Here is a 10,208-nt window from a genome sequence, read left to right as displayed (position 1 = left end):
TTCCGAGATAGAACCATGGCAACAGTGGTGGCTAAGTCTCCATAATTTGCGTCTTCTCCTGAGCATTATGTCCCCTACTCTAATGCGTGGCTCACGAACTACGTAAGTTTAATTTTGCTGCATCTATTGGCCTACAGCGCTGAAGCTTTGAAGCAGTCTTTTAGCTTATAACCAACATTTTTGGAATCCCTCCGCTCACTACAGCATAGCTCCCTGCAAGCGGTATAGCTACGTGCGCCTTGCAACGAAATGTTAGGCGTATGAATGAGCGGCGATAATCTGCCACACCGGACCTTCGTCACGAAATATCGTCGTCGTCGCTGCTGCGGCTTGGTCGCCGCAAGCAAGATCTCAGTTCTACTGTTTAGCTCTTTGTACCTTCAAAAGTGCGCGAAGTGGAACGATAATCGATTTGGATACACAGAGGTTCTTGATATATGAATACCGTTCATGTTACATCACTCGGCCCAAGCTGAAGAGCCATCCTTTAAGCGCTTCCATTCGCAGCCATAACAAACATTCAATAATTACTCACGGTATTCATTTGTGCAACAAAAAGACTGCGCCGCGTCAAGTAGTAAAAAGTGAGCGACATGAATTAGATTAATTCAGTAAAACCTTCGATCTCTCTCTCTCTCTTTCTCTGTCTATGAAATAAGTGACTGCGAGGCCAGAAGAGCGATAAATTAAACTTCCGAATATACGATTCGGTGCCCAGCCGTGACAGTATTTCGAGTGCTACGATGCATAACCAGCCCCACGCTTGAACATGGTATACATGCGCGGTAATGAAGGTCGAATAAGAGAATTTGATGCGAGGCGGCAAGAAAAGAGAAGGCTTTGGAGTTCTGGGGAATACTGCGCTACTTGATAGACAGAGACAAGTGAAAGACGACACACGAATGAGGCGCAGTAATAATACGAATGCCCAATATTAATCGATGTAACATCGATGTTGACATTATTTTGCTAAAATCATTACCGATAAGCAACAGACGTGCTGCGGCACGATTCGAACTTTTCTACATGTTCAGGTTCGCTTTATATGCCGCTATCAGTAAAACTTGACAAGCACTAATTGACCTGATGTGTTCCACAATAGAGCACACACTGGTATTCGTTTAACGGCAAGCAGTTAGCAAAGGCAAGCTGACCCTGCACAAAACACGGCGAGCAGTATGCCCTGCATGTAAAACGCAGGGCACGACCGCCTGTAAAGGCCGTGAGCTAGCACATCTCCTAGCGAAAAAACCGTATCAGTCACAATAATCTCATGCAGATTTCTCATACTAAACTCATATGAATCTCATAAAATCTCATATATTTCTCATAAGTTGAATGATATTTGTATGCGATTATATGAGATTTGTACGAGTTTAGTATGAGAAATCTGTATGAGGTTATTGTGGCTCATAGGATTTTTTACGACCGAGCCTAAAAAAGCTTGGGACAAGCTAAGGTCCAGCGATGACCCTCGCATTCAGTTCAAGGCCGTCGAATGGGCTGGTGTTGCCAAAAGTCTCCACGACCTGCGGCACGCTAGCTGACTTCCCCTATTCCTCCCACTTATTGTGAATAAAGTTTTATCAGCCTCAACTCATGCGTAGCAGCGACCAGTGACATTATTGCTCTTCGCAAAGAGCACAATAGTCATCCGGGCGATCACGGCCGAATCATCAATGCGGAAATGCTCACCTTGTTCGTCCACATGATCTCCCTCCATCCTGAGTTTTTAAATTTCAGTAGAGTCCCGGTCTTGTTCCCTCCGCTGTTCCCTTATTGTGCTCTTCATGACGATTATGCTCACCAAATACTATACATGTTTTGCAAAAGCCCATTTTGCTCGACGTAACTATTATATGGAACATATGATGGCGTATACAGATCTCGTCCCCCGATGCGCATTGACTCTCCAGAGATGTGTCCAGGGATTGAGCTCGTCGGCATAGAGTCGTTTGAACCATGTGCCTTAGACATCGCCCGCGGGTTTCTTGCCACTGAAAGTATATTACTCGCCTGTTGATTTTTTTATGCATATCTGTGGAAATTCGGCTTAAACGGTCTCGAGCGCACAGATCATATTTCATGAAAGGCCATGTTGTTGGGCTCAGAAGTAACTTTCGCTATTCATTGCGAACAGCGCAATAAGAACCTGCTAGATAAAGCATTTATGATCCATAAGGGCAAACACACATCAAGAAGCCTTGGTGCGTGAGGTGTAGAGTAAAAGAATCGGCGCCCTTGTTGTGTCCTTTGCGTTTCAGCCCTCGTCGAACAATGCAGCAATAAGCTCAACAACGTATTTTTTTTTTTCAATTTATTTTAGTCCTCTTTTCTAGTGCAGTCTTTAATCAATATTCTTTCTGCGCACGGCAACCCCTACCATACGCGTGCTTTTCCTTTTTTGCTCTTTGGATGTACATGTATCTCTGAAAATGTACCCACCAGGTAATATGCCTGCATGGGATTGCAGAAGGGATAAGCAAGTGAAGCAGCGATCAACGTGTAAAATGTTTTTAGGATAGCAGAAACCGGGTTAGAGAGCGATAAACAGCTTATATTCCATATACATGTTGACATGGAAAGCTAGACAGGTGTGATTGTTCAGTTTGTTGTTCGCAGTCAGCACGCATTCCATTTTCTGTCGAGCTCAGTGTTTGTGAAACCGTAAACGCAATGCGATTCGTTTGATGCTGAGTGCCGGCGCTTTTAAAAAATCTGTTGTCTTCACTATTTAAGTAACTGCGGTATGAACGTAGAGTCCGGAAGGCCCGCAAGGATAGCTAGAGGCGTGTTTTTCTTAGCCTAAAGCAGGAATCACGTTATCAGGTCGTAACGTATCTACCTTAAGCGAGTTGCTTCGAAGGAACGTAGACAATGGGGGTTCAAAAAAGCCCGTCTCTCTTTCTTCACTGAAAATCAGCTTACTTCCGACCCCTTGGCATGATACTGCCTGAGTCACCCCTCGAAAAAAAGGAATGAGGCCCATATGCGAGCGCAATCACTGATGAACGTTAGCTCATTTTTGCCTCACTCCCACTCGCCCATGGGATTCGAGTGCAGAGGATGAGAGCTTGGGTGGATACGGGTTTGCGGCGTGCAAGCGAGTTAGCGGAAGAAAAAGAAATATTTCCGACTGTGTGAGAGTTTACACTAAACGGGGGTAGCTGATGTTTTTCCTGTGGACGGCTCAAAATGTCTGGAGAAGCCCTTGCCACAGTGATCAAGCAATAGCAAATTCCACTTATATATATCGTACGTACCGATCAGCATCACCGCTCAGGAGGTTGTTTCACCCCATGTTAACCATATAGTCAAACTGTGCAGGAACTCATCGGCTCGGCACAAAGGCATCCCGGCAATTTGTACGCAAACACCGGGTTCGTGGCGTCCTCGTTACGACCGCCGAACGGCCACTCGTTACATACGTTTCCAGCGCCGGACAGATTCGAACGCGGTCCTGCATCATTTGCCGAGGCGGCCAGGCGGCCCTTCGGGCCGTTGCCGACAGTATTTTGCCGGCGCACCTTCGACCGTAAATTCTGCGCCAACGCGCTCGCGCGCACAGACACCGGTGTAAGGGTAGAGGCCGTGCCTTTGGCAGGGGACTTCCTTGTTCCTAGCCGAGAGCGCTCTTCGGCCAACCAGCCATCTGTACACCGACCAGCCCCCAGTCGGGCAAGACGACGCGGCTTTTGTCTGGACCGTCTCTTCTTTGGCGCGATGCCCTGCTCTCATGCTGCTGTATGCCGTCGGCGGCGCTCTTGCCACATTGTCGACCGGCGAGAAACAATAGACCTTCGCTTTCACCCTCTGCCGCCGTCAACCGCCTACCTACCCTCGCGCACCGCTCTCCGTAGCCGAAACGTCCTTCTTCCTGCCCACCCCTCGTTCTGGTGCCATCCGCGATGCTTTCTGAAGGAAGGTGAGGAGGGATGAGACGAGGGGCAGAAAGTGAGGGCCACCTGCCGGCGCTGCTTTAGTAAGAGAGCTAGCTCGTCTTATGTTAATCAGCACGCATTAAGGGGGGGGGGGGACGCATTATGCAGCAATTTTATGTGCAGACTTGCGGCGGGCCTCCGGAGCCGTGTAATAAGCGACGTATACGGGAATACATTACATGCGGGCCGCCGCGCGGCGCGCGTGTGCTGCTGATGCCGCATCGGCGACGTCGGTCGGCCCTCCCGCGGGGCCTTTTTCGTTATTTGTTCTCTTGCTTCCACACAACGGGCTCATCCGATGCAGCGCGGAGCCCTCCACGCGTTGCTGGCCCACTGTGAGCGGGACGCTACGTCGCTGCCATGTCCTCGGAGCCTCGCGCATGAAAGAACGGAGCGTAACAACCGAGCACTTATCTCTGTCTGGTTTAGCACATGTGCAAAACTGGCGATGAACGCGCTGAGTTTTCTATCAGAGATCCTGCTCCCTGCGTCGGACGTGACGCGGCTCGTGATGGGGACGATGGCCCCAGGACAACTTTAGGACTCAAGCAAAGAAAAAAAAAAATCTCGCTGATACTGCTTTCCATGTCTTTCTGGTACTTTTTGGCAATATCACATACCGCCACATCAACAGAAGCGGATTCTTCTGAAGGCTCTTTTACTGAAGCGAGCCATTATTGGCTTGTGCTCCGCAGGTCTAAAACCTTCCTGGCAGTGCTTTGCAAAAAAAAAAAAAAAAAAAAAAAAAAAAAAAAAAAAAGTCTGTTAAGGAATTTGCATCGGTGCTCTTTATTGAAGTGATATCGACACTAAGATGCATTTTCTTGCAGAAATTTGTTTTCTTCAGTTTATTTTATGGAATACAAATGACAACATGAAATGCAGCTTTTCTTAGCAGCAACAGACGTTCTCGTACAGACGAAAGCGAAATTCAAAATTTTGTCCCTTACACCGTGAAAGCAAAGCCGACTTCTCTCACTTATACTGCTGTTGTGTAGGTTGTGCTAAAGATTAGACTGCATATATCTTTGTTTATTTATTTTTCGGATTTTTATTAAAATGCAGCCACATTATGCCTCGAAAAAAGGATTGAGAGCCCTCAAAAGGAATTCGATTTTTATTCAGCGTCAGAGACCGGAAGGCTCTCCGCAGCCCCTCCTTTGTGTCGATTTTGTTTCCGGATTAGTAACAATATATACCTCTGCAGCCTTTTCTCTCCTTAATTACAGGTCGCCATTTTTTTTTCTTCCAATATACACTCGCGACAACCACCCGGTGACCGACCGCACCAAAACCGCAAGGACTCGTGCAAGAGGCCTTCGCATTCATTACAGCAGCAGTGTCCGGACTCCCGGACGGAGACCAAAGCGTGCTACATACACACGTTTTCCTGCCTTCATGCCTAGTGTATATGCAAAGAGGTCGACCGTCCCGGGCACAAGCGTGAGGGCCGAGAAGCGAAAGGACGTTAACCGCTCGGAAGACCGCGCCAAGGATCGCGGTGATTGCGTGGAGTCGGTCCCTGCTCCTCCGGCATGCAGGAAGGAAGAAGGCACGACTGCACGCCTAGGGGACACCCAATAGCGGTAAAGAGTTGCTCTCGGCTGTGGGGCGAGCCGGCCTCCGCGCCTAACATAGCGGGTCTGACTGGAGCCGCTCCCACGTCCAGGAATGGCGACAGTCAGGCCCGGACGACCGTGCACGTGCCCATTGCAAGGAGGGAAAGAGCGAGCTGCCACAACAGGGCTTCACGTCATGCCCAGAAGGAGGCAGTGTCTCGCCACTGCCTTTGGAGGGCGCTTGTAGCCAGGCGGACAGACGATCAGCCAACCTTGGTGAAGTTGAAAGCGTCCCTCTTTGTTTCGTTCTGAATTCGTCTGTGTTTTTCCCAATTCTTCCCGCCTTGAGTAGCAGGATGCGTGTTCGTCTGTGTTAGCAAGCGTTGCGTCGCACTGCTGCCTCTCTTTCAGGTCAAATAAAGTCCTCATGGGAACTCACCTAACGAGCTGGGCTGCTGGGATGAACAAGCGTGACATACATGGTGCCATAGTGCATGAGAGCTAGGGATATATTCCTCCATTCCTCTGTGCAGCCTTAAAATTTACTGCTACTGCAAATGTCCATCTGTCTTCGGCTTCGAAAGCGTGTTCATATGCGCTGACATACTTCCGAAGGACCTTAAAGGGAGTAAATGCAGAAGATCCTACTTGCTGGGGCAACCTGGTGTTATAAGAACCACTAAGGACCACTGCTGTGCAGGCTGTTCCAGTACTCCCTTGACACAGGCAAATTGCCTAAGGATTGGAAAATTGCTCATGTCATTCCTTTCTTTAAGTCTGGAGACAAAAATTCACTTCACAATTACAGGCCTATTTCGCTCACTTGCGTTTCATGTAAACTCCTTGAGCACATTATAGCATCTGAAATCATGCGGTACCTTGTAAATTCTAAGCTCATCTTTTCTAATCAGCACGGGTTTCAACGTGGACGTTCCTGTGAATCGCAGCTTATTGAGTTGGTCACTGATCTTCACCATTCTGTTCATTCGACTCATCCCATTGATGCCATCTTTATTGATTTCGCTAAAGTCTTCGATCGCGTTCCTCACTTCCGCCTAATCCATAAACTAAATGCAATGAATTTATCCCCTGGCGTCATTGATTGGATCAAGGATTTTTTAACTGATCGCTCTCAATCTGTCATCATTAACAAAAATGCCTCTGTTCCTCTCTCAGTGAAATCGGGTGTACCTCAGGGTTCCGTCTTAGGACTGATTCTTTTTCTCATGTACATAAATGACCTACATTATAACATTTCCTCTAGTATTCGTTTGTTTGCAGACGATTGTGTCATTTACCGTCCCATTAAATGCCCTCGTGACCACATTATCTTACAGGATGACTTAAACGTTATTTCTGACTGGTGTACAACGTGGCTAATGCAAGTAAATACTGACAAAACTAAAGCTCAAACGTTTACTAAAAGGCGACGCGTTGTCCTTCGTACCTATTTCATTGGAAACGTTGCCATTGAACATGTATCATCCATTAAATACCTAGGAGTACATTTATCTTCTGACCTTACTTGGAATACTCACATTGAACACATTATCAACAAGGCCGCTAGAACATTAGGCTTTCTAAAACGCACTCTCTATCAAGCTAATGAAAAAACAAAACTCCTTGCCTATACAACACTTGTCAGGTCTCAGCTTGAATATGCATTAATCATTTGGCACCCTCATCAAGCTTATTTAGTAAACTCCATTGAATCTCTACAGAGTAAAGCAGCCAGGTTTATTGCCCACGATTATTCCTACCCAACTAGCGTAAACAGTATCAAGCAACGATTTAATTTATTGCCCCTTGAGACTAGGCGACGAAATGTCCGCCTACCTTTCATGCACAAACTATATCATGGTTCATCAGACTTTCGAAAAACGTCCCTCCGCCCTGCCCCCCACATATCTGCTCGCGTAGGCCATCCATTTAAAATCAACCCCGTACATGCGCGCACAAATCTGTTTAAATATTCACCACTGCTTCTTGCTATTTCACAATGGAACAGTTTGCCAGCAGATGTCGCTACCATACCTGACCATAGTTCATTCCTCAAGGCTTTGGAGGGAATTGAATGTTAAACTGACTTAATTTTCTTAATAATATTTTGCAATGCTTATTACTTGTTTTCCTTGATGTGTAGTGCTGTGTTATTTCTTGTTCATTTCAGCCTACTGCTTGGTATTAAGCGCGCGCATACCTCGTTTCTTCAGAGCATGTAAAATTGCTTAGGTCATATAACTACTGTATAAAAAGAAAAAGGAAAAATAGCGACCTGAATGACTTGTTTCTTTTTTTTTTCTCCTTTCTTTTCCTCTTCTCTGACCCTTAAGTGCAATTGTTACTTATGTGCCTGTTATAACCAACTTTGTTCATGTGACTCCTCCCCCCCCTATGTAATGCCTGAAAGGGCCTTTAGGGTAAATAAATAAATAAATAAATAAATAAATAAATAAATAAATAAATAAATAAATAAATAAATAAATAAATAAATAAATAGCGGACCGATTCTGACATTTTCTTCTGCAGCCTGTCTCCGGAATCAAAGGTGTGTGTTATGAGCACCGTGACAAGTCGCCTGCTGCGATGCAGACTTTTGCGACTTAACGTGTCTTGTGGGGAGTGAGTTCTTGAAAGTGCATTGCCGGTCGTTAACAGCGAACCGATGGAAGCTTCAATTAATTTTTGGTTCTGAGTTGACTGTTGGAAGCTTCAATTAATTTTTTGTTCTGAGTAGACTGTTCGGAAGCTTACAAAAATGGTCTACTTTCTGCAGACTTTTATAAACTTTATTACCGTCCTTTAACTGATTGATCTTCTCCACAAAACCTGTGGAGCAGTATTCCCTTCCTTTCGTCTATCGTATTTTCCATCGCTTGAGGGAATTGCTCAAACATCTCTTCTCTGGACTACTGTTCTGCTGCTTCCACCGTGTTAACGCCAAGTGCACAAAAGCAGCTAGTCCAGCGACCACTATGGCGGCGCCCAGTGACCCCTTATTGGAAAGTTCATAGACTAAATTTCATTATAACATATTTTTAATATACAGATGGTGTCAAATTCTTCTCTAAACAGTGTATTGGCAAACGTTTCAGAAAAGTTTACAGTGATAAATCTATAGATTTTCAGTAGCCCTTAAGTACGGACAGTGTAGATATGTTTGTAAGGGATGTTATGCGGATATATGTTTGTTTTGCAGCTCAAGATGCATTTGTTTGATAAAAAGCAATTAAGGTAACAAATTCAACAATTCCTCTTGTTATTCAAATTTATACTCGGGGTAGAAATACCCTAAATGACCCCGTGATAAGAGTTTGCAATGAATGACAGTGTTATCTGGCCTGAAAGATCCTCGAAAAAAAATGACGTAATTGCAGTTTTATTATGGAAAGGACCAGTGGCACCGATTCAATTACCTCATTTTTCGGTTTAATATATCTCTTGAACGCTCAGTTTGAGATGGCGGTAGCTTTTTTGTCTACTAGAACGCTGTTATCAGCCGATACAGGCGTACTTCGATTAGGTCTAAGTGCCACTTTATCAACAACTACCGCGCATCCTCTCCTGGAGCCTGGTAAACTTGGGAGAACAGAGGCCGTATACTTTCTGTTCCACAGAATAACGGCCTGGGGGGCGAGTTGGTGCATGATGGAATTGAACGGCGGCGCAACACGGAAACGGACACAGACAAGAAGGGGACGCCACATTTCTGTTCCACGTAGCGAATGTATCCTCTGGTTTATACCCGCCCGTACTCTAGACGCTAAAGTTTTTGTGTCTTGTATTTGCTGTGGTGACCTTAGCATAGCCAGAAAGTTTGTGAAAGTTCTAGGAAAGAGTTATTGAATGTAGTTATTCTTTACATATTGTATGAAGCGCGATAACAATCAATATACCAGCAGATATTCCCTTCGCAGGTTTATAGTTTCGTATATTTATTTTTAAAAACGCACCCATTTGGCTGTTCGAGGAGTTGCTCGTTATGTGCACAGGATTAACTTCAGAAGCGTAGATCGTTCCCGTCAACATGTGCGTAACGGTGTCTTGGAATATTTCCCCGTTGTCCCACTGTTGACATGGTTTATTCTGTGCTAAAGGGCAGCGCAACATTTTCCGGCGTCTATGGAACGTACTCAATGCGCTGATGTACGAGGTAATTGCTTACCCCACATACCGACTTCAGGTTGGACAAGTTTATTGTTGGTCACGACGTTACAGAGCTCTAGACAAGTGTGTCTAAAGCTTCGCCTAGCGTGTTCTTTTGCGCTCGCGTACCGTCACATGGGAGAAATGGAAATATCCTCTCGAACGGTGCGTATACTTGCTTGGGTCTCCGCAGCAAAAGGGTGACCGATGTGTCGTGAGAACCCATAGGAAAAAATGAGGTGCTTTTTTATTGCGAAAGCAATACTACTCGCACTTTCAAGCCTTCGCGTGGCCCGGCCGCAGTTACGTCTTACCCACGTGACGCTATGACGTCACACCCCACGTGACACACGGGCTGGCAGGAGCTGCCAACTTGGGTCTCTCGTTTCACATGGGACGGTTATGTCAGAATCAGTCTGCTAAGACCCTGGCATTCACGTTAACCCTATAGGCCACTAAGGCACGTTCATAAGTTGGTTAAAGCGGGGCTTTATATGTGGGCTGAGGAAGAAGAAAAAGAGAGGAAGAAGAACGCTCGGTCACCCGCAGCTAATGCTTTCGC

Source organism: Amblyomma maculatum, chromosome 11 (genome assembly GCF_055883805.1).
Source record: "Amblyomma maculatum isolate TAMU_Amacu chromosome 11, ASM5588380v1, whole genome shotgun sequence".
Classification (NCBI taxonomy): domain Eukaryota; kingdom Metazoa; phylum Arthropoda; class Arachnida; order Ixodida; family Ixodidae; genus Amblyomma; species Amblyomma maculatum.
Note: the sequence above shows the minus strand (reverse complement) of the source record.